At 41.2% G+C, this 21,910-nt stretch overlaps 1 protein-coding gene across 1 annotated transcript in view; it reads right to left on the minus strand.

The window, feature by feature from the left end:
* Positions 1 to 5,866: 5,866 nt before the first annotated feature.
* The window catches only part of LOC131924426 (protein transport protein Sec23A), a 72,919-nt gene continuing 56,875 nt past the window's right edge, over positions 5,867 to 21,910 (minus strand). Inside the window, exon 21 of the mRNA XM_059279707.1 lies at positions 5,867 to 6,118. The gene's annotated coding sequence lies outside the window, so the exon portion shown is untranslated. The remainder of the gene's footprint in view (positions 6,119 to 21,910) is intronic.

A 21,910-nucleotide genomic window follows, 5' to 3' on the forward strand; every position in this document is an offset into this window, starting at 1 on the left:
CTCTATATGGAGTTTATCTTCACCTTGGCAAAAATAGCCATTTGGGCAAGAAACTGTTCTTACCTGGACTGCCTGATCAACTGGACATGCAGGATCCATAGAGAGGTGACCACTGAACTTTGCTTGGCAAAATGGTCCTTCAGGTTCCTGCTTCACAGAGAAAACTGCCAGACACTCTACAGGACACAGAGAAAAGTGACTGAGAGACTCTAGTCCTGTGGGCTGAAGACAGATACCCAACTTTACAGAACTTTGGATGACTGTCCAGGCTGCCAGCTGTCTCTGTCTACTCTCGCAAGACTCCCGAAAGTTGCTTGTGTCCTTCTCCTGTTTCTCAGGTAATATAATATCATTCTTAGGTCTTTGATGTAGTTGAAGACTAGATAGTTATAATTTCCTTAGTTATGATAAAAGATAAGTTAGATATAAAATCTTAGACTCACAAATACAGGATAGGTAGGCTATCTTCTTTAATTTTGCCAAATACAAATAGACTAGATATTATAACTATAATTCTTTCTTGATAATTGTTTTTTATATGTAATTTTACTATGTTAAAATTAAAACCTTCCTTTTTGAAAGAAAGAAAAAGTGAAGTGCTAAGGAAGTCTTTCTGTATGCTGTGAATGTGTTGCTCTTATTGACTGATAAATAAAATGCTGATTGGCCAGTAGCCAGGCAGGAAGTATAGTATAGGCAGGATAAGGAGAGAAGAGAATTCTGGGAGGTGGAAGGCTGAGTCAGGAGATGCTGCCAGCTGCTGCCGCCATGAGAAGTAAGATGAAAAGTACTTATAGATTAATAGAAATGGGTTAATTTAAGATACAAGAACTAGATAGCAAGAAGCCTGAGCCATTAGGCCAAATAGTTTAAATAATATAAGCATCCTGTGTGTTTATTTGGGTCTGAGTGGCTGCAGGCCCAGGCGGGACTAGAAAAAACTTCAGCTACATGGCGGGGTGGATTGGGGGAGAAGGCTGGGAGGACGGAAGAGGGAGGAGAGGGGAATCTGTGGTTGGTATGTAAAATGAACAGAAAATTTCTTAATAATAAAAATTTTTTTAATGAATAGAAGAATACACCTGATGCTATTCAGGACATCTGTGCTAATGAGGTTTAACTAGAGATTTTGTTGGTGGTGTGTGTTACTGGGAATTAAACCCAAGAAAGTGTATTGCTGAGCTTTTTTTTACTTTGCACTGATGCTCTAATGAAATGAGATCTTTGGAAACCTTGGCTTGGGGCAAATGTATTTTACCTGCAGGACAGTTAAGCCTGCCTAGAGACTAGAAAACAGACTATAGCAATAGTAGATAGATCCTCCCAAAATCCTAATTCCTGGAGTTAATGGATATGTTAGATTGTATGGCAGAGTAATGAAGGTTGAAGTCAAATGACCTAGAAATAGGGAGTGATCCCAGATCATCCGGTGGCTGCAGTGTAACCACAATTTTAAAGTAGACATGACAAGGGAAGAAGGAGCAAAGGTGCTCCGCTTCTGTGCTCCACCGTGCTCCACTGCTGTGCTCCGCTGCTGTGCTCCACTGCTGTGCTCTGCTGTGCTCCGCTTCTGTGCTCTGCTGTGCTCTGTTATGCTCCACTGTTGTGCTCTGCTGTGCTCTGCTGCTGTGCTCTGTTATGCTCCACTGCTGTGTTCCACTGCTCTGCTCTGCTGCTGTGCTCTGCTGCTGTGCTCTGCTGTGCTCCACTGCTGTGTTCTGCTGTGCTCCACTTCTGTGCTCTGCTCTGCTCTGTTATGCTCCACTGCTGTGCTCCACTGCTGTGCTCTGCTGCTGTGCTCCGCTGCTGTGCTCCACTGCTGTGCTCCACTGCTGTGCTCTGCTGCTGTGCTCCGCTGCCATGCTCTGCCGTGCTCTGCCATGCTCTGCCATACTCTGCTGTGCTCCACTGCTGTGCTCCGCTGTGCTCTGCTGCCATGCTCCACTGCTGTGTTCTGCTGTGCTCCGCTGCCGTGCTCCACTGCGGTGCTCTACGGACTGGAAAGTGTAGGGAGCAGGCCATTCCTACTGTCCCAGGACAGAAGGAGAGCACGTGGCCCTGTACGGAAGCCCACAGGAACCACATCAGAACAGCGCTGCACAGACTGTAGGGTAAGAGCCTGCTCTTCCCCAAGCCTCTGTGCCCTGAGTCGTTCGTGCAACAGCGGCCAGAATCACACAGCTCTCTTCTGTCTGCCTTCAAGGGTCTCCTCTCACCGTACTTTTGATCCTCAGCATTTTTACACACCGCACACATCTTCCCACATTTTCCTCGGAAGATAATTCAAAGAAAAAAATTTTAAAATGTGCCATTAAAGAGAAAAGCGATGCCTGGGAAGAGGAGAAATTTAAACCCTACGTAGTTGAAAGTTTTATACAAAGCAAAAATTTTCTGATGAAGACAGATCATAAAATGCTCATCTCTGGCTAAGTGTAGTCAATATCAACAATACTTCTAGAAGATTATACATTATTATCAAAGTCCTAAGACTTTACAATAAAGAAAGAAAAACAAGCGCACATTATATTAGGGAGCAGAGTTCACTAGTCAGTAATATAAATGGTTGACCCACACCACGGAACTTACCTTAACTCAATAATAATTCATTTCATTTCAAAGCTTTACGGTTGGAGATGCAGCTCTGTTGGTAGAAGTGTCCACGAGGCATGGACAAGGCCTAGTTTGATCCTCAATGTTAGGTGAACTGACTGTCACTGCACATGCCTGGGATCACAGCACCTGAGAGGTGATAAGTGTGAAACTGGCCTGTGCTATGCAAAACCAAATCTCTTAAAAAGAAATGTTTTGATAATGCTATTTGCTGATTCATCTAATAACTTTCTTTCAGACGTGTGTGTGTTTTGCCTGAATGTGTGTATATGCATGTCACATGCCTGCCTGGTGCTCACAGAGGCCGTCAGGTCCCCTGCAACTAGAGTTACAGATGGCTGTGAGATGCCATGTGGGTGCTGGAACTGAACCCAGGTCCTCCTCAAGAGAAGCAAGTGCTCTTAATGACTGAGCTGGCTCTCCAGACCCTCATTTAACAACTTTATATTTGATCCACATATGGACGTATATTGAGGTTTTTTTGGTTTTTTAGTTTTCTTTCTAAAGAGTTTGGAGAAATTTTGTATATATAGCTCTAAATGACAGGAAAACCCCAAAATCTTTATCAAAAGGGAATAAATATTCCCAAACAAAGCCTTTAACCTACCCCATCCTCAAATGCTAACACTGGAATTAGGAAAATGTTTTGCTTCTGACTACAGAAGCCCTGGAGATAGCTTAATCTCTGTGGTGGGGGGAGGGTATATATGCATATGTGTATGAGTGCAGTCAAATGCATGCCATAGCATATGCATGGAAGTCACAGGACCTCAGGTATCAGTCCTCACCTTACACCTGTTGACTCAAAACAAGGTCTCTTGTTTACTACTGCATGTGCCAGGCTAGCTGACCCACAGGCTTCCAGGGACTCTCCTGTGCCCACCTCCTATCTTACCATGGGAGCCCTAGGATGCACACTACCACTTCAGGCTCTGGGGATTGAAACTCATGCTTGTGGGGCAGATGACTCTGCTGTCTGAGCCATCCAAGTAACTCCCTAGGGATACAGTAAAGAGGGTTAAAGTTTAAAGGGCACATTTGGTTGTATAAGACAATTAAAATTTGGCAACATGAATTCACAATTTTCAGGTAATTTGATGTAACCTATTTACATGAATATAATTTTAATTTAAAAAATAAGGTCAGGCATAGTGGTGTACATCTTTAATCCCAGTGTCTTAGTTAGGGTTTCTATTGCTGTGAAGAGACACCATGATCACGGCAACTCTTATAAGGAAAACATTTAAATGGGGTGGCTCACTTACAGTTTCAGAGGTTCTGTCCATTATCATCATGGCGGGGAGCATGGCAGCATGCAGGCAGACATGGTGCTGGCTACATCTTGATCAAAAGGCAACAGGAAATGGTGTAACACTGGGTGTAGCTTGAGCATAGGAGACCTCAAAGCCCATCCCACCCCCAACAGTGACATACTACCTCCAACAAGGCCATACCTACTCCAACAAAGCCACACTTCTTAATAGTTCCATTTCTTATGAGCTTATGGGAGCTATTGAATTCAAACTACCATACCCAGCACTCATGAGGTAGAAGATGTGGAGCTCTGTCTGAGGCCAGTCTAGAATACATAGGGAGTTCCAGGCCAGTCAGGGCTTCAAAGTGAGATCCTCTCTCAAAAAATGAAGAGGAGGAGGAAGAAGTAGTCATGGCTGGTTTCGGTAGCATAGCTTTTAATCCAAGCACTCAGGAAGCAGAGGCAGAATGATTTCCATCAGTTTCAGGCCAGACTGGTCTATATAGTAAGTTCCAGTCCCTATATAATGAGACTGTCTCAAAAATACACATATATATGTCATGTATGTTTATTTTCCAAAAACTGGGAAATACAATGGGGAAGAACATTCACTCATAAGCCCAGTGTCTACTGCTGGAATGTCCCCCAGCCCGTGGTGCCACTGGGAAGTGGGGGCATCTCTAGGAGGCAGGTCTAGTAAAAGCAAGTCAGAGCACTGGGAGGATGCCCCTGAAGACAATCTGGGGACTCCTCCCTCACCCCTTCCTGACTGACAGTGGGTGAACAGCATTTTCCTACCACAAACTCCCTACCATGGGGTTCTGACTCACCACAGACCCAAAGGAAATGGAGTTGGGCAGCAACAGACTAAAACCGTGACCAGAACAAATCTCTCCTCCCCTAACAGCTGCTTGTCTCGCTTGTTTTGTCACAGTAGTGGGAGCTGACTGACAACTGAGACTTCCTCTGTCAGCATGTGGACAGACATTTGCAGGAGTTTCTGTTTATCATACTAGTTCTGCTCCCAATCCTCGCGGCCCTACTGTGTGCATTAGGAAACAGATCTATATAGAATGCACCAAAGGATCTCTTTACAATCTGGCTTCTGGCTGGCCTTGGAGAATGAGAAAACAGACAAAAGAAAAGAGAGGAGCCAAGATAACCAATCATTTCTTAGGAAAGTCCCAAGACCTGTCAAATGATATAACTCTGCATGTCTAATTCCTCTTGCCTCTTCAGGAAGGCCTAGAACATTCTATTTCCACACCCTTAAAATCTCTAGATTCTATAACATTTCTTGTGGTTTCCATATATTTTTGCCTATGTGCTACAAATAAACCATTTCTGTGTTGAACCTCACTCAAACCCATTTGCGTATGCCATCTCTATCCTGCTGCTGTCTTTACTAACACCTCTACCCAGATGGCTGAGTATATACATGCACACACATACGTGTATCACATTTGTAATGTCTGCATTATAGTCCAACTATCATATAACTATAGCAAATCTGTACTTCTTTTCATTTTTCCTTATAGGTGTGTGATGGTTAGTGTTAATTGTCAAGTTGTCAAATCTTAAATCACCTGGGAGATGGCTTCTACATTCATTGTTCTCTATTTCGGGACTATGGATACAATGTGACCTGGCATTTCAAGCTCCTGCTGCCCTGGCTTCCCCACCATGATGTATTGTATCCTTGAAGTATGATTATAAATAACCCCTTCCTCCCTTCAATTGCTTTCATCATTGTATTTTAACATACCAACAGGAAAAGAAACCAAGTCAGGAATTGGTACCAAGAAATAGGGCTGTTACTGTGATAAACCTGACTATGTGGTTGTAGTGGTTTGAATAGGAATGGCCCCCCATAGGCTCATATATATTTGAATGCTTGGTCATTAGGGAATGGAGATACTTGACAAGAATTAGGAAGTGTGGCCTTGTTAGGGGAACTTTGTCACTGGATAGAGCAGCAATTAATGAGGCAATTCCACATAGTTTATCTGGTAATTAAAAGAGGTTTATTTCAGGGGTAACTTACAACCAATAAAGGGTCGTTACAGGATCTAGGAGAGATGAGGTGTAGTCCAGCATGGTTCTCTGGAGAACTCTGACTTGGTCTCCAATCCAGCATCCAGGATCACAAAGAGCCAAGAGAACAAGCATATGCATCTCAAGTCTTAAGGGGTCTCATGTTGGCCATGCCCCAGAGGCAGGTCATAGGCAGGTGTGGCAATTACTTGCTGCCACCTATGGGGCAATACTTCAAAGTCAAAGCTGGAATAGCTACCCACTACATCTCCCCCTTTCATCTAAATAAGAAAATTCTAACCTAATACAAAACTATATACAATAGGAATGATTATCAAATATTGTCCAGGAGAAATAAGGGATAATGACCTAGACAAGATGGAACTACAACCAACAAGAACAACATCAAACAAGAGACACATACTAAAATCCAGAGAAGTCTGGAGCATAGGTAAATGGCACATTACAGAGATCATTCCAAAAGGTGTCCTATCCTGAAGAACCTGAATCTAATACTTAATATGTTCTAGCTAAGATACAAGAAGATTGTAACAATAACTGTTAGTCTTCAATTCCATCAAAGACCTGAAAAGGAAAACAATAATACCTGAGAAACAGAAGAAGGACGCAAGCACCTTTCAGAAATCTTGCAAGAGTAGACAGAGACAGCTGGCAGCCTGGACAGTCACCTAAAGTTTCTCAGTATTGTTGGTGCATTCAGATTGGCTCAGAAGCCCAACATTCTCTCGGGATCAGACTAGTGCTGCCAGGAGCAATCGTGTCTCACATCAACAGAATTCTAAGTTATCAAAACATTTAAATGCCATATTCTCTAAGTCTATGAAGTGTTTGAAGATTACCTATCCATCTGACATATGTTTCTGTAAGTCTGGAGAACCTAACTATGGCAAGCATGAGTGACTATAGCTCAGTAAGTCTTCTCTACTAAAATAATTTAAGGACTAAAGCTTCACATTAACAAGACAAACAGTCTATAAGCAGTTGTACCGTATAAGGACAATGACCTCAAAATTGTGGCAAAATAGTTTAAACAGAGGTAGGAATGTATATATAGTGCAATATGCAATATGCAATATGCAAATAATCCTAAATATGTATCAATATACAAAATATCCTAAACAGAGGTAGAACATACATACAGTATGACAAAATATCCTAAACAGAGATAGAACATACATACAGTATGACAAATATAATTTTACACTTGTATCAATATACAAAATATTTCAAACAGGAGTAGGAATATGTGTACAATACAACAAATATAGTTTTGTATTTGTATCAAAATAAAAGAATCCATATTACAAATTAGCTAAGGCTGATATTTTACTGGATTAGTTTACTAGTAAATACAATAATCTACCTTAATATCCTATACCTATCCATTCCCCTTTTTCTTTTCTAAAAAAAGAATACTGAGTCCAAATTTTATTGTTCCACCCCCAACCCTACAAACATCCATCCATAACCCTGAGAAAAATGAAATATTTGGGAGAGGGGCGTTGTCTTCTTGTAATTACTTCCTGCTGTTTAGGGGGCGATGGTATTTCTGTAGGGTCCTATAAGAAAGCTTTAGATTGTTAGGTCTCAATAGGGCTAGCCATAGAGTCTGAAGCCAGTCTCAGAAATGGATAAGATTGTCTGAAATTCTGGCTAGAATCTCTTAGAACTGTCCTGAAGAGTTTTCAGTCCAAAGCTGATCATTGAGTAATGTTCTTAGGTACCATGGCCTCACGCTGGGCACCAGATATAGTGGCAATTAACAAAGCAATTTCACGTAGTTTATCTGGTAATTAAAAGAGGTTTATTTCAGGGGTAACTTACAACCAATAAAGGGTCGTTACAGGATCTAGGAGAGATGAGGTGTAGTCCAGCATGGTTCTCTGGAGAACTCTGACCTGGTCTCCAGTCCAGCATCCAGGATCACAAAGAGCCAAGAGAGCAAGCACATATGCATCTCAGGTCTTAAAGGGTCTCGGCTCGGCCATGCCCCAGGGGGAGGTCATAGGCAGGTGTGGCAGTTACTTGCTGCCACCTAGGGGCAGTACTTCGAGGTCAAAGCTGGAATAGCTACCCACTACAACTAGAGGTGATCTTTGGGGTTTCAAATGCTCAAGGTAGGCCCAGTGTCTTCCCTTTCCTGCTGACTGCAGATCCCAGTGAAGAACTCTCAGCTATCTCTCTAGCACGATGTCTGCCTGCACATCACCATGCTTCTCCCTATGTTGAAAATGGACTAAACCTCTGAGACTGCAAGCAAGTTCCAATGAAATGCTTTCCCTTTTAGGAGTTGCTGTGGTCATGGTGTTTCTTCACAGCAGCAGAACAGTGACTAAGACAGTGGTTGTTAGGCCATTGAAACTGTTTTGTGTCTGGAATATGGAAGAGTTTGGAACTTAAAATATAAAAGCCTTTGAATGCTGTAAACACAGTTTAATTGACCATTTTGGTAAGATCTTGAGAATTTGAGAGAAATGTGGATTATGAAGGCCTGGCTAATGAAGTTTCACAGGAAACAAGAACTCTATTAAGGATGGGACTTGGGGCCATTTATGTAGTTTTTTGGCCCATAATCTGTCTTAGATAATGGACTAACTTATTCAGCAGAAAAGAGGTGTGAGAGCAAGGTTAAAGTTTCAGCTATGAAGAGTACAGGCAACAGAGCGGCTGTAATTGCTGAAAAGATGAGCTCCATTAAAGAGAAACCTGGAGCTCTGCACTGAGACAACAGGAAAGGTGCAAGACCCCACCCACAAATGGCTCTAACTTATGCAAATCTTTGTGACAGAAGAAAACTTGAACTAAGAAAGCAGCAGAGAGGGTTCCCTGCTGCTCTAAATCAACTTCATAGGAGCATGTTTCCCGAGGATCAGGACACAGAAGTCCACACAACTGTGGTGCAAGAGGGCCACACTCCACCCTGAACCGGTAGCAGAGCTTGGCAGTGTTGTCCACACGATATTGTCTTGGAGGCATGGAAGATACGAGATTGAAGGGGTTCGTGGAGTCTTGCTCCACAATTTCAGAAATTCAGAAATTTCAGAAAGCAGCTGAGGCCAAGCTAGTTGAAGTCCCTGTGAGAAGGCCTTAAGAGGCCATTGTGTAAAGCTGTAAAGATGAAGCCTAAACTTCAGTGAAGACCTAAAGATGTTGCAGATGCCAGGACCATGGGATGCCCACAAGGAGAGCTGCAGGCATAGACAGTGGAGCTGGCCCAAGAGAGGGGCTGTTTGTATTGCAAATAGCTAAGCTGGAGAGATGGGGCTACTTAAGCCTTTTGGAGCCCAACCCGTTCCATCATGAGCCCTAGAAAGCAGGGCCTCTATGTGGACACAGTTGCAGACCACAGTGTGGCCATGCTGGAGTTCAGTCTTGCTTTGATCTGAGCACTCCTTGCTGTGCTCTGAATCTTCCTTTTAGAAGAAGAATGTTTACTCTGACGTCATATGTTGGAAGTGTGTTGCTTATTTTTTTATTTTATAGGAACTCACAGTTAAAAGACTTTAGATTTTTATTCATTTTGTGAGCATGTGTGTATGCGTATATGTGGACAACATACATATACCTCAATGTTCACGTGGAGGTCAGAGAATAATTTGCAGTTGATTTTCTTCTTCTACCATGTGGGACACAGGGATCAAACCCAGGTCACTGAACTTGGCATCAGGTACCATTACCCACTGAGCCATCTTACTACTCCAACTTCAGACTTTTAAAATGTTAGAAGTTTATGGGGACTTTTAAACTTGCACTGAATGAATTTTACTTTATAATATGGTCATGTCTTATGGGGACTATTAGGTGGAAGCCCCACCTCTCTCACTCCCCAGAACCTGTCCCCTCAAACCCACCCCCTCAAACCCCGCCAAACAGCAGCCCCTCTCCTAGAGCTGCCTTCCCATTCCAGACTCCCCCTGCCCTGAGGAAACCTGCCAAAAACCAGCCCCTCCCTGGGGCTGCTCAAGACCATGCCTACAGGTTACTTAAAACCTGGTAGCCATATTTGTTACATAATTCTTCCCCTGCCTTCCCAAGGGTCACCCAGGATTGCTTTGCTCTGTTCATTAAATCTGGATTTATTAATTTGGCTTGATTGGCTTATTATATCAGCAATGGTGGGAACCCAAGAAGCAGAGATTCAAAACTTATCAGGGACAAGAGGTGGAATGTTATGGTTTAAAATTGGTATGTTTAAGTGTCAAGTTGACAAGGAGTGAAACTGTGATAACTAGTGTTAATTGTCCACTTGATAGAATCTAGAATCACCTGAGAGACAGGCCACTGGGCTAGCCTGTGAAGGGTTATTTGGATTACATGAACTGAACTGGGAAGGTCTACCCATTAGGGGTGGTGCTATTCCCTGGGTGGGATCCTGGCCACGTAAAGAAATGCAGTTGCACAGGAGGGTATATCTGTTGTTCTGTTTCCTCACTCTGAGTGCGATGCAGCCATCTCAAGCCCCTGCTGCCGTGACTTCTCCACCACGCTGGAGTGTACTCTTGAACCGTGTGTGAGCTAAAAACAGCCCTTTCTGCCTTCAATTGCTTTTGTCCAGGTATTTTATCACAGCAATAGAAAAGTATGACAAAACATGTCCAACCTTTTGAAACTGCAACATGACACTGCCATCTACAAAGTTCATACTGTGGAGAACTTCACAATCAAGTTAAAATAAAAACTCAATTTTTAAAAAGTTTATGATTTTGTTTTGGGCCACATTTATAACTATCTTTGTCTACTTGTAACTTTATGCAACCTGTGGAACACAGGTTAGATGCAACTTGGATGCAACAAATATTCAAGTGTATACATATACCTTTCTCTCCGGTCTACACTTTTGCCATTGGATAAATTCCTAGCAGCAGTATTTTTGAAATGAGAGTTATGTACATATTTAAGGCATTTGTTACAGAAAGAAAATTAGCCTCTGAAGTTCTATTGTATTCACACTGCTCAACACTGTGCAATAAAACCATATCCAATGTCACAGAACTGCAAGCTGGAAAACAACTAAATTATCTCCCAGTTTCAATTTCAGAAACTCTACGGTAGGTTTGTCTTTTCGATATCTCCTTTGTCATAGTTTTTGTTGTTGTTTTTCTGTTGCTCTGATGAACTGACAAAAGCAACTAGAGAGCTGGTAAGATGGCTCAGTGGGCAGAGCCTTGGCTGTACAGGTTGGTTTTTCAGCTACTTTTCTGTTACTGTGATAAAACACCAAGACCAAAGCAACTTCTGAAAGAAAGATTTATTTTGGCTTATGGTTCCAGAGGGTTGGAGACCATGGCGGCAGGGACAGCATGGAAGCAGGTAGAGTGGCAGGAACAGGAAGCTGGAAGCTCCCATCTGGAGCTGCAAGCACAGATCAGAGACAGCAACCGGAAACAGCACAAGTCTTTAAACTCTCAAAGCCCGCCTCCAGTGACATACTTCCTCCAACAAGGTCAAACCCCCTAAATCTATCCCGAACAGCACAAAAGGTGGGGACCGCATTGTGGGAGACCCACCCCCACCTTCTTCCCCCAGGGTACTATTGAGGAGTTAGGGATAAGAGATTTAGATAGAAATATACAGGGGAGAAAGAGACAGATAAAAACACAGGATAGCCTCAGGAAGGATTGGATCCTTATCCACTGGCCCCTTCTGTCTCTCTAAAAGGCTTTTTAAAGGAATGCCAGGAGAGAAGCAAAAAACCTCCCCCTAGCACAGCCAAGTACAGACCCTTCCAAATACCTGGTCACCATGCACATGGTCAATCCATTCCCTTAGGCAGCCCTGCTGGGTAAAACAAGCTCAGATCTCACTAGGAAACCTCTGTGGGCTCCCACAAGTCCCTCTTCTTAATTTTTTGAAGAGCCCCTCAGGCCCCTCAGATAAACTGGGTCTGTTTTGGTCATCCTCCTTAATTATTCTTCTGTTACTCATCATGAAGATATGCTTTCCATATCTTCAAACATACTCTGGATTAGGTTAGAAGCTATCAAGAAGAAAGTTGCCCATCTCTGACCACCAGACTCTGGCAGGAGCTTGCAAGTAGTTTGAACAACCCCACAATCCCTAGGCTGACTCAGGAGCTTGCAAGTAGTTTGAACAACCCCACAATCCCTAGGCTGCCACACACCCCAGTAAAGGAGTAAAGGATGACCAAGATGGAAGGTTCTTTTTGGAATGGGTTTTAAGATGTCTATAACAACCTTAGCTATGCAAAGCCCTTTTTTAAATCAATAAACTCTTGATGCAAACTGTATCAAATAAATTGCATCAAACTTAAAGATTCCCTAAACTTCACCAAACTCTGGTTCATTAATATCAACATAATTCTAGTATGAATATTAGCATGACTATTTACTATATATATTTACACTTTTTACAAACTTACATTCTATAGGACTACTTTATAAACCTTAGCAAACATCTAGAAGAGATCTCTGAACTATTATCACTGTACATATTTACACTTTTTACAAACTTACATTAAACATTTAGACTTACATTCAACATTTACACTTTTCACAAACTCACATTCAACATATACTTATTTATACTTCTTACAAGCTTATATTCAAAAGGAAACTCTATAGAACTATTTTACAAACTTACATTCATAAGGAAACTCTATTCCACAAACTTTAGCACATATCTAGAAAATATTTCTTAGAAAAACTATTTACCAAACTTATATTCAAGAGGAAACTCTATAGAACTATTTTACAGCCATCTAGAAAGAATCTCTTAACAGAACTAATTTACATTAGAAAGAATCCTAAACAGAACTAACTCATTTTCTTTCAACAAGATAGAGAGTACACAAATCATAAATTATCATAGTAAAAATTATAAGTAAACTAAACACTGCTTTATTTCTAAGTTCAGAGTTCATGGTGAGTTCTGATATGAGACTCCTGTGGGTAGCCATCAAGCTTCATTTGGTGACTAAGGGTACAATTTTCCCCCTTCTTAATTTTTTAAAGCTGCTTTTTAAGATTACCATGAGTTCTTTTAGTGATGCCAATGTTTCCCTCTTGTATCTTAAGCACAACTCAATCCTGTAAGTTTTATTCACACCTGAAGCAATTCCCCAGTGTAAGGACCATTTCCCCTGTTTTCTAAAAGATTACAAAGCAGCTTGCTGACAAACGGTATTAGCATTTTAATTATCTCCTTAGAGGCAAGCTGTTCATTTGTTCTTAGTTCTCAGGAGGTAAGACTAAGCTTTCTAACATTGCTTTGAAAAGAAACCACACTTTGAGTTTTGGGGCAGTGTTGCCATTTTGAGCTGATAAACTACATTTCCCAGACTGCCTTTCTCTATAGCATCATGCTATTACTACATTTCCCAAGGTGCTTTTTGAACTACATTTCCCATACTGCCTTTAGGGTATACCACACTCCTATTTCCATTTACATGGTTTGTTTTTGTACTTTTGCTTTTACCATGGAAGGTTTTTGAGTCAAGATTTTGCTCTTTTACCATGGGAGATTTCTGTTCTCCCTGAGCTGGCATTGATAGGTCTATTTCCTTCACCTGACACTCTTCCCAGAGTGGGCCACATCTATCTGCCCACTTGATTTGGTTCCAGAAGCAAAAACCCCTTGGGGCTTGCTCCCCTGCCTTTCCAGGACAATGAAAGTACTTAAAATAAAAGTCTTTTCAGAGAGATTTTTGGGAACTCAAGCCCTGCCTCCCTCATTGCAGGGAGAATTTCAATGCCTCCAGTGCTTCCTCCATAGCAGCAGACCCTCCTCAGGTCCCACACCACCTGTTGAAAGGGAGGAAGCTGCCCCACTGGGCTCTCTGCCTGCACTCTCTTGGGTATAGCCTCTGGCCACAGGGGATTCTGGCTGCTGTTGTTCTAATACTGTATTGGCTGGAAGGAGAGACAGGACTAGGAAAGTGGATTTGCCATATACCAAGAGGGGTTCTGTTTTTTCTTAGAGCAATTACAGGTGATTTTCCCATACTGATAGATGTTATTTCCAGGCGAGTTAAATTTTTTGCCCTTACAGAAAGAGAAAAAAAATCTGAGAAAGAAAAGGTCTGAAAAGCTTTTAGTTTTTTAGAGAGAAATTTTACTAAGTTTTTCCCAAGAAAGCTTTCAGTTTTTGAGAGAAAACTTATTAAGTTTCCCCCAAAACTTCTGTTCTCTAAACTTTTGACTTTATGGCCAAAGAGACTAATTTTGATGATACAATGTTTTTATACAGTGGCAGCCTCAGTAGAGTGAAAAGTTTTATTTCACCTGCATCTGCCTCAGGGAAAATTATTTCCTCTGCCTCTCAGGGCTTGATTCTAAGCTGTCTCCTGGCCAAAAATTTCCATAGGAATCTCTTTCTGCCTGTTTTTTCTCATCTTTGATAGATTTTTTTTTGATTCTTCCCCAGGATTTTGTGTTCATAGGCCCATAGTTGGAAAATCAAGGACAAAGTTTCTCTGTCTTATTGCTTATCTTATCCTAAATGTTTTCTTAAATTATATTCCTAACCCAATATTTCTACATTCTACCTTACTCTAAACTTCTTCCTACACTATAGTTCTATATTCTACTTTATAGTTTTTTCCTTAATTTTTATAGACAGAAATTGAGAGAGAGAGAGAGAGAGAGAGACCTAGAGAGAGAGAAATATATGCTGCAGCCTCACTTTTCAACTTTGGCATTCCATCGCCTAACTTGACTACCAAGAATAAAATTCTGGCGCCTTTATCAATTCCTTATCAGCATGCCTTACACTTGAGACATCCCCTGACACCCCTTTTGCCAAGTCCCTGGGTTCCTGTTCAGGCACCATTTGGGGGAGGGGCCTGCCCCCACATTTTCCCCCAGGGTACTATTGAGGAGTGAGGGATAAGAAACTTAGAAATATAGAGGAGAGAGCAAGACAGATAGAAACACAGGATAGCCTCAGGAAGGCCTGGATCCTTATCCACTGGCCCCTTCTGTCTCTTCTAAAGGGCTTTTTATAGGAATGCCAAGGGGTGGAGCAAAAGACCTCCCCCTAGCACAGCCAAGTGCAGACCCTTCCAGATACCTGGCCACCACACACATGGTCAATCCATCCCTTTATGCAGCCCTGCTGGGTAAAGCAAGCTAAGATCTCACTACAAAACCTCTGTGGGCTCCCACATGTACTTACTATATCAACATTTTTCCCCCAGTGCTGAAGATTGACACCTGGACCTTGTGTAGGGTAGGCAAGTACTCAACCACTAAGCTTCATCCCTAGCCCTTTGTTGTATTAGATTTTTTTGTCATATTTTACCATATATTCCTTTCCAATTATTTTTTAAATAAAATAAAAACGGTTGCTGTAAAGCATCTTACAACTCAGGTTTACCCCATCTCTTGGCTGCATCAAGTGGCTGCATTATGTGACTGGCCTATACTATCTAAGTGTGTAAATGTGCTCTATGGTGTTTGTACAACTGCTGAAATGCCCTGTGGCACATGTTCCCTCGTTGAGTGAGTCACTGACTGTTCTAAAGCACATCATTCCTTACCCCATCCACACTTCATCCTCCAGAAGGACAGTGGACCTAAAGCCATCATTCACGTAGCATTAGAGCTTCCACTACTGTCAACAGGAAATCTTTTCACTGCTAATCTCTCAATTTCCAGTGTTAGACTATCTGCTGGACTGATTCTTTTCAACACTGCTAATCTTTACACAGAAGAGATATTTAAAATCTATTTCCAAAAGATTTATCTCTTTCACTGCTATCTCTTTTTAATCACATTAATGCTAAATAGTAGTAAAATGTCTCAAAACCAATAAAACAAGAGAATCCTGGAATATCAAATAAAATTGGTATTATAATAGTTAAATGAGAAAAGTTGTTATGCATGTTCTTAAAATCAAAATGTACATATAAAATCATAATCCAATTAAGCTTTCAAAATAAGAAATCAAACTAAATGCAGATGTTCTTATCTAGGAAAGAGTGTTTCTTAATTAGAAAGCTGATACTGTGAGAATTTAACCCTAAAGGATGAAAGCAATAATTCATTATTATTTTCAAAAAGACCACAGCAAGATAACTTATAGGCTGCATAAATAATAAATATAAACTTTAAATTTAAATTAACACTTAAAAAGTAATTTCTAGTTTTCAAGTTATATTTTAATTACAAAGTTCTCTTTTTTAATGGTTTGTTTTTTGTTTTATGTATGTGAATATTTAAGCTACACAGTGCACAAACTGTGTGTAGTGCTCACAGAGGCCAAAAGAGGGCTCTTGATTCCTTTTAGCTGGAGCTAACTGACAGCTATGCTGCTGGAAAAAAGGGTCCTCTAGGAGAGCAGCTCCCTCTCATCAGTTGAACCATCTCTCCAACCCCACTAGGCATTCTTAAAGTTTTCATTAATTTTCCATTTCTTTCCTGCCTTAATTAATACTTTTTGTCTGAAATAGAGTCTTCTGTATCCCAAAGTTACCCTCCAACTCTATGTAGCTAAGTGTTGGGAACACAAAGATTCTTGTGCTCACAGATAATATGTAGAGAAAACAAGAATGTTAAACACACAGTTTTCCACCCAGAAGGCTGGAAATGGAGGTAGACTAGGTGATCATTGGACTATCTGTATGGCCAGCAGGCTCCCCCACACAGGACCAAAGATGACCAATAGTCTAGATGACCTCTGTGCTATCTGTATGACCAAGACCAAGATTTTCCCCGAGGTCCTTAAGATAACATGTTGCTGTGGATACGGCTCTGTATCTGTGAATGTGTTGCTCTGATTTGGTTGATAAATAAAATGCTGATTGGCCAGTAGCCAGGCAGGAAGTATAGTATAGGCGGGACAAGCAGAGAAGAGGATTCTGGGAAGTGGAAGGCTGAGTCAGGAGATGCTGCCAGCTGCTGCCACCATGAAAAGCAAGATGTAAAGTACCAGTAAGCCACAAGCCACATGGCAACTTATAGATGAATAGAAATGGGTTAATTTAAGATATAAGAATTAGATAGCAAGAAGCCTGCCATGGCCATACAGTTTATAAGTAATATAAGTCTCTGTGTGTTTACTTGGGTCTGAGCAGCAGCAGGCCCAAGTGGAACTGGAGATAACTCCAACTACACCATGTGTAGCCTATATTTAGAACCCATCTTCATGGAAGAACTAACATATACTTTGAGAAGAGTTTCCATGTAATTGTACATCCTTGTGCACAAAGGATTGTTACACCAGGAATCTTTTTCCAAATGTACTATATTTAAATATGCCTAAAACAAACTGCCCAGTGTCATACTCTAGAAGTTTGAACTAACATTGGCTACTGAGTCATGTTGAACTAGATTCTTCTCTTGCCTCACTCACATGGATTGTTACTGTGCTGGCCCTGGTATTTGCAGAGACCCCAGCTAAGGCTGGCCTTGAACTCCTAATCTTCTTCTCTCCACTGCCCTAGTGCTGAGGTTATAGGCTCCCCACCAACCCAGTTCATGTAGTGCTGGGGACTAGAACCAGAAGTATGTACACTAGCAAACACTCTAACATCTAAGCTGCATTGCCACCTGATATGGTTTTTTTAACCCTGAAAATTGAATCTCTACCTCCCACGTGATAGGATTAAAGGTGTGTGCCACCACTGCATGGAATCTATGTTTAATCTAATGGCTTGTTCTATTCTCTGATCTTCAGTCAAATTTTATTAGAGTATACAATATATCACCACAACATTAGATTCCAACGGTGGCAGCGCTGATATCTCCTTGGAGCTGTTAAAACCAAAAACTCTTGACAGAATGTATGGCAGTATTTTCTCACCACACACACACACACACACACACACACACACACACACACACTCACAATCACACACGCAGTGTTTCTGTGCAAGTTCAAGCTTAAGCAGCACTGAGTGGAATGCTCTTGTTTCTTTTGAATTTTACCTCTTCACAAATGTTTCCAAACATTTAACTATCAGCATCTCATGAAGATTTAACAAAGATTAATTTTTAAACCTCTGGAGATTAAGTTACTTTTAAATCGCCTTGAAGAAAGAAACCTAAGCCACTACACAAGGTGAAATATGATCTCTTTTGGGGAGTTTTTAGATGTGCGACTTCTGAGAGATCTTTATTCATAATTAATCTCCAGATTTGTTATTCTTAAGAATAGATTCTAATCCCTATGACAAGTGATTTTGTGGATTTTTGAAACACACAGTGTGGTCCACAGAACAGGTTAATGGCCCAAATAGGAGAAGTGTGTGGATGCATTCCCAGTGTGGCCAGGGAGTTGGTTAAGAATACTTATGGCTCTTGCAGAGGTCCTGAATTCAATTCCCTGCATCCACACACACATGGTAGCTCACAACCATCCAACTCCCAGGCACTCACATAGTGTGGATTCATATACATAAAACTTTCTTCCTTTTTTTAAGGCCATGCAGCATTTAATCCCAAAACTCACAAGGCAGAGGCAGGAGGATCTCTGGTCTATATATCGAGTTCCAGGACAGCCAGGGCTAGATGGAGAGACATGGTCTCAAAAAAGCCAAAAAAGAAAACAATGGCTTCCCCAGTACATCAGGCCAACTTCCTAAAGGAACAAATCCATAACACCAGGCTTAACAAAGTTCCCTTCTCTGCCAAAATATCCAAGTCACTGCAGTTAGGAAAAGGCTGGCCTGTTCTGTGGGAAGTGTGTCTCTCTGGTGGACTGACTCAAACATTTTTTCCCGCTAGTCAACAACTCAACTGGCTGCCCTAAATTCCTTAAATGATAATATCATAAAGTGTCAGGTGGCTTCATAGGTCGACGACAGTCATAGCCTTTAGGAATGTGCTGGTTTTGTAAAACAGATTTAAAGATTGCCCTGTAAAAATCCTGGTCAAAGCTCACTTGAGTACACAATATTTAAATCCTACCCAATATATTGTTTACTGGTCTAAATGTATAAGCTGCCCACAGCACTCAGCAACTTGGTTTAATTGAAGGAAAAAGAAAAAGAAAAAAAAAAAAAACACCCTTGAAATTGACAAAGGTGCTCTTCAACAGTGAACAAGGCCAGAGGAACAAACCTGGGTAAGTTCTGTGGAAGATGGCTATGCTGCCATCAATGGTCTTGTGCCATTTGCAAGAAACTGAGTTAAGAGTACCTATAATGCCATTAACTCACCACTGTGACAGACTAAACGTTACCTTTTGCATTTTCATAAAACACACTAAAAAGTATTAATTAGCCTGTTTTTTGTTGTTGTTTACTGACCACATTTTTCCTTTGCTATTCTTTCTTCATTTTGATAAAATCACATTTATCCCCTGCTTTCCCCTACTAGTTTGGAAGTTGGGGGTCCAGGTTTGGGTCATCCCTTCCTCTAGTGTATGTTTACACTAGCTTCTTTTCTCCTTGTTGTGACCAGAAACCTGACAAAAAGCAGCTTAAGGAAGGAAGGACTGACTCTGGCTCTCATTTTGGTGAAGCGGCCCCTTGTGGTGAGGAGGGTTTGGTGGGAGCTGTTCCCCGCCTTTGGCTGCAGGAATGAGGCTGCTCCCTTCTGGGCAGATCAGAGAGCAGACAGAAGGGAATGGCATCTTTCTCTTTTCCTGCATTCAGGTGGACCTTGCCTCAGAGTCAGTCTTCTCTGAAAACAACCTTATGGACATACCCGAGGGTGTCTCCTGTGTGATTAAACAGTCAAATTGGCGTAAAGGTTAATAATCACATATTAAAATTATTACCAGTTGTTGAGGGAGAAATGATATAGAAGTAAAGATGTAAAGACAGAGAAAGAGGAAAAATGAATTGAACTTTAATAATTAGATGGTTAAAACAGGTACAAAAGATAAAAAGTAGTCAAGATAATCAGAGTAGATTGTTTTTAATCTGTTATCCAGGGCCTCTAAAAGCATCATGATCAAGGCAGAATGATATGAAATGTTCAGAAGTAAATAAAAGACAATATCAGTTCAACAGAAAGCAAGCTGGTGTGGTTGTATTAATGATACAAAGTGACATAAAGCATTATATAGAACAGAGCAATCACTATCCTACTGCTAATATATGCTGTTAGGGGAAATGGTAAAATCAAAGAAAGCATACTAACATAAAAAGGACATATGAGTCATACAGAACACCACTGAGAACAAGAACACACACAGGCATACTGCAGACATGAAAGATGAAAATAATTCCCAAAATGGGCTGGAAAGATGGCTTACAAGTTAAAGGCATGTGTTGCTCTTTCAGAAGATCTGGTTCAGTTCCCAGCACCCATAAGCATCCATAACTCCAGTTTCCAGTAATCTGACATCCTCTTCTGATCTCCAAGGGTACCAGACACAAACGTGGTGCACAGAACATGCATGCAGACCACACTCATACACAGAAAAAAAACTATATATACATTTTTTTAGTTCTAAGAACACTAGAAAGATGAATAAATCTGAATTCTCAACATTATTTTTAAAATAACTGAAAAACTACATACTTATAGATGTGACAAATGCCTGTAATCCCTGCCTCAAAAGAATGAGGCAGGAGGATCACGAGTTCAAGGCCAGCTAGAAATACATAGCACTCAAGAGGTAGAGGCAGGCAGATTTCTGTGAGCTGGAGGCCACCCTGGTTTACAGAATGAGTTCTAAGACAGCCAGGGCTACAGAGAGAAGGCCTGTGTCGAAAAAGCCATAAATAAATGAAAGAAGGGAGGGAGGGAGGGAGGGAGGGAGGGAGGGAGGGAGGGAGGGAGGGAGGGAGGAAGGAAGGAAGGAAAGAAGGAAGGAAAGAAGGAAGGAAGGAAAACCAAGTGTAATAAGCCACAGCATTTAATTTACAACAATCAATAATATGGTTAACAGCCAACTAGATGAAAAAATGCTTACTATGTGTCACTAATCATCAGAGAAATATAAATCACACCAAGATACCTCACCCCAGGAAAAGTGGCTATTACCAAAGAAGTGAAAGCTAGCACATGCTAGTGAGAACACAGGAACATGGAACTTCTGCAAATCTATAGTCACTAGAGTGTGGTAGTACTTTCTCATCTGGACCGCCAGCCCGCAAATATGAAAGCATGGCCTTAGCTTAGGCTTTTTCCCAACTAGCTCTTATAGCTCAAATGAACTTGTCTCTATTAATCTACATTCTGCCACATGGCTCGGTTACCTGTGCTCTGTACAGTATGCGCAACTTCTTCAGAGTCTCACTGGTGTCTCTCACCTCTCTTCTTCCCAGAGTTTTCTCTCTCCCTGGAAGTCCTGCCTATTCTCTCCTGCCTACCTATTGGCCATTCAGCTCTTTATTAAACTATCACAGTGACACATCTTCACACAATGTAAACTAATAACTGCAACACTAGAGTCTAGAGTCTAATGGGAATGCAAATTCATACACCTCTAAAAGAAAATAGTTACAAGGCTCCCCCATCCCCCAAAAAAGTCTAAAAATGGATCCACCACAGGGTTTAGCTATCACTTCTGGGTATTTAACCAACAGAAATGAAATCATTCTATCAAAGATTTATCTGAACTCATATGTTAATTGCACCACTAACTTATAGTAGTCAAGGTAAGGACTCAGACGAAGGGATAGAGAAAATCTGGTATAAGCAAGAGCAGGGGAGTGGAAGAGGGCATCTGGGAAGGGGAGCAAATAGGAATAAAGTATAATGACAGATACATGTGATAATGCCATAATGAAGCACATTATTTTATATACGGACTTAATACAAACTTTTAATGTACACACATACACTGCAGTCTTGTTGAACCACAAGAAGTTTGAAATCTTGCTATTTATGGCAGAATGCGAATTCTGGTGCACATTCACATATCTCACACACACATTTACATATCTCACACACACATTTACATATCTCTCTCTCACACACACACACACACACACACACACACAGTCATACTAAAGTAGCATGGTGGTCATTGGGGACTAGAAGGGAAAGAGAAAGATCAGGTACCAAAATATAGCTGAACAAAGTTCCAGTATTCTTTAGCACAGCTGAGTGACGACAGTTTACAACAATTTATTGC

This window comes from Peromyscus eremicus, chromosome 14 (assembly GCF_949786415.1).
Source record: "Peromyscus eremicus chromosome 14, PerEre_H2_v1, whole genome shotgun sequence".
NCBI classification, from domain to species: domain Eukaryota; kingdom Metazoa; phylum Chordata; class Mammalia; order Rodentia; family Cricetidae; genus Peromyscus; species Peromyscus eremicus.